Genomic DNA, 4011 nt, shown 5'->3' on the forward strand with positions numbered 1-4011 from the left:
GTGGCGAGATTAGTCAACTATCCTCCGCTTCTTATTATTAATCATTGAATTCCTTGTGTAATTGGTGAAGTTCAACCAGCGGTATTTTCCTGCCCAGTGGCCACTAACGCTCCACTTAGCTGCCCTGGAGGTTAGCGTATTTTTGCAGCAGTGTACCTTTCCTCACCTTGCTGCTGCTGTCCGGTAAGGCGTGTAGTTAGACAGTCCCCTTGACTGTGGTTTGGATATGTTGTTTCTGTTGGACTGCTTTGGTCATAGTGGTTCTTTCTGCTTCTGGATGTTCTAAACGCCGGATTCTGAAGACGCAGTATCGTCCACCAGTTCCGCCTTGCCTGGGTTATTCCATCGTTGTGTTGGTTATCAGACGTTAGGTAGATTTTGCAAGAGTGTTGGTCTGCGTTTAAACTGTCACTAGTTTGAGTTGCCACCCGGTTAAGTGAATACTAACACTTGACTCCCTGTCTCATCGGTTACGAAGTTGAACGACTTTCCTAGGCCGATGCTTGGAGCACTGTTTGAGGCCCACTTCTCTCTTGGTTTATCAGATTAATATTGTTTTTTTAAAAAAATATATTTTAATTTTGAGTTATTACTATTGGGACCTTCAGCCGACTAGTAATTTGAATTTCTTGTCAATATGGCCTTCAGCAGTGAATGCAGCTCTTCAGAATGTTTAATTAGATATTGTCTCTTAATAGTGAAACTTCGATGATTTTATTTTAAAAAAAATAGTAGTTTAGTATGTCTTGCATAAATTTAGCTGTTATTAAGAAGTTGCTATCCAGGCCTTCAGCCGTTAAATTGTTTTTGAGTTATTACTATTGGGGCCTTCAGCCAGCAAATAATTTGAATTTCTGGTCAATAAGACCTTCAGCAGTGAATGCAATCTGTGTAAAGAATTTTTAATTGGGTATTGTCTCTTAATAGTGAAATTTTGACGATTGTGTTTTTTTAAGAAAAGTATTTTAGTATCTCTCCGAGAAGTTTAACTGTTCTTAAGAATTTCCTATCCAGGCCTTTAGCCGCCAACTTGCTTTTGAGTTATTACTATTGGGGCCTCCAGCCGACAAATAATTTGAATTTCTGGTCAATAAGGCCTTCAGCCGTGAGTGCAACCTGTTTAAGAATTTTTTATTCGAAATTTTGTCTTAAAAGTCAAATTTGATAATTGCTTCTTATTGTCAACCTCATTTGCAATTGGTTCCAAATAAAGTGTACGTGGTTAAAAAAATAAATAAATAAAACAACTGAGCAACCAACGGTAACTGAGTAAGGCCCCGTCCACACCTTTTCCTGCCTTCCTCATGTCACATGTTTCAAATTATCATTGACAAGGGGTGACTCTCGTTGCATTCGGTGAGAATATTTTTAAAACCTCTGTTCTTACCCAGTGTTACACAGCTGCGAGTGGTGCAACATTCCTCGTAGACACGATGGACAGTCCTCTTTGGTACAGAAATCGGGCAACTTCATTCACAATGTGGTCGTGGTAAGGTCGAAACCTGACACCTCATTCTGCTATTCTGTCACTTTTGTCTGTCGGTTCATCTTACTGTGCTGATTGCATGTAATCGATTGACACATTCACACCTTCGCTGCCATGAATTATGCCACCTGTGGAGGTTCAACGACTGCCTGGTACGGGTGCCAGTTCTACACCACCTACAGAATTCAGTCTAAAGCTACTGGTGTCCTCTCTTACGGGAGTGACTGAAGCCGTTGTTACACGATACGCCTAACGTATAAAAGTTCGGTGTAGACGGCCTGTCACCTAGCAGCAGAACATGTGAAACTACGACTTCAGCAGATGATTTATCCGCTCGGGGGAAACTTGAATCGTTAAATTCGACCGTGAATCCGTGCACGTACGTTAGAGGAGCCGTTTGCGTGCATGCGCAGAACACAGGATTCTGAGTGGCCTTTCTAGTTCTGTTTCCACCTCTGTCAGCAGACGAGTATAAGTGAGCTTTTACGGACACTTTTGGCTACTGTACGAGATATTTTACAAACTTTTCAATGAGTATTTTTTTGTAAATACAATAATAAAACGTATGAGATTTTTCTTTTGTATTGCCTTTGAGGAAAGGTGTAAATCTGATGACAGCTTCTTGTTGTAGAAATGGATTGGAACGTAGAAAGTATAAGCGTATTTATTGAGGCATACAGGAAGCAAATGTGTATGTGATCCTCTACATACCGTGTACCACAATAAAGGTCTGTCTACACATTTTTAACTCTGAGTTTATATGTTTTATGCAAATAGGCATGTAATTTTACTTTCTATGTGTCTACGTATCACCTCAGTTTACTTTGATTGCATCTTTTGTATTGTTTCAGAATACGAGGAAGGATAGTGTTGAGAGAGCAGCGACAAGAAACATAGCAGTTGTGTCGAACGCTACCAGTAAGGACTGAGAAACCGTTTTGCATCTTGTGCCGGCTACATGACATAGCTTCCCTCGTTACTGTGTCAATTGCTCGAATATTGTACAATCGACAGCAGCTTCAATGAACTTGTCATACGTTGCTCGCTTCACGCCTCCTTCGCAGCTATGGACGAACCCAATTACTACTCCTGACAATACGCCGGCGTTCTGCCCTTCTCCTGACGATTACGGCAGCCAATGTCGCGATAAATGCTGCGTAGATTATTGCATCGTCCATATCCAAAGTACTGTGAAACATAAATAATCATTTGCTCCTATCAGCTTGACATAAAACGAACACTTTAGCTCATAATTCTGTATAATCATAAGGTAATAAGAGAACAATAAAGCACTCCATCTTCAGGCCACAACGGGACCATTAGGACCACCCGACCGCCGTGTCATCCTCAGTTGAGGATGCGGATAGGAGGGGCGTGGGGTCAGCACACCGCTCTCCCGGTCGTTATGATGGTATTCTTGACCGAAGCCGCTACTATTCGGTCGAGTAGCTCCTCAATTGGCATCACGAGGCGGAGTGCACCCCGAAAAATGGCAACAGCGCATGGCGGCCTGGATGGTCACCCATCCAAGTGCCGATCACCCCCGACAGCGCTTAACTTCGGTGATCTCACGGGAACCGGTGTATCCACTGCGGCAAGGCCGTTGCCACAAGACAACAATAACTGTTTAATAATTACGAACCTAGACCTCTCAGAAGATTTAATATGTGTAAATAGCAGCTTTACAAAAAGATCGTCTTTCCCACTCAACAACGTTAACGAGCGTACAGTTCAGAATATGCAGTCCTGCGTCGCTGGTTAGAACTTGTTCAAGTTAGACTGCGTTCACAGTGGCGCCGACAACGGTCGTCAGACGCCGTCGCCCGGGGTCGCCCGATAACATCGGCCGACAGCGTGGATGCATTATGTCTGATGTCCTTCGTCGGCGGAGTGAAGGAGGTTACGTTAGGCTGAAATCTATTCTATCTGTGAAGTAGGTTAAGTTCTAATCTCCTGGAGTGGGATGGATAGCACGAAGCCTTTTTGCTTGGAAGCGAGCACTGCTTTGCAGATTTTGCTGTTAAAAAGATGCTGAATACATGTGAATGAGTGTGTGTGTGTGGTTTGAGGTTTTCGGGCGCTAAACAGCGTGGTCATCAGCGCCCAAATGCATAGAAACAGGAACACATGCGGTGAAGGGACGAAGACGGACAGCGAACAAGGAGAACGGCTAAAAGACACAGGCCTGACGCAGCTGTATGCCTCGAAAAGAACGTGGCTAGTAGTGAACACTCTGTCCTCAGTTATCGGAATAACCAGAAAAGTATAACGAATATGTGAGATGATGGGAAAAATGTTCTGTTTCTCGAGACAATACCGGTGACCCTAAAAATGAGCCGGCCGAAGTGGCCGAGGGGTTCTATGCGCTACAGTCCAGAACCGCGAGACCGCTACGGTCGCAGGTTCGAATCCTGCCTCGGGCATGGATGTGTGATGTCCTTAGGTTAGTTAGGTTTAAGTAGTTCTAAGTTCTGGGGGACTGATGACCTGAGAAGTTAAGTCCCATAGTGCTCAGAGCCATTTGA

General features: G+C 43.7%; 1 pseudogene; it reads right to left on the reverse strand.

The window, feature by feature from the left end:
- Positions 1–2976: 2976 nt before the first annotated feature.
- Positions 2977–3094, reverse strand: LOC124614113 (annotated as a pseudogene).
- Positions 3095–4011: the final 917 nt, after the last annotated feature.

The sequence above is a fragment of the Schistocerca americana genome, chromosome 4 (assembly GCF_021461395.2).
Source record: "Schistocerca americana isolate TAMUIC-IGC-003095 chromosome 4, iqSchAmer2.1, whole genome shotgun sequence".
NCBI classification, from domain to species: domain Eukaryota; kingdom Metazoa; phylum Arthropoda; class Insecta; order Orthoptera; family Acrididae; genus Schistocerca; species Schistocerca americana.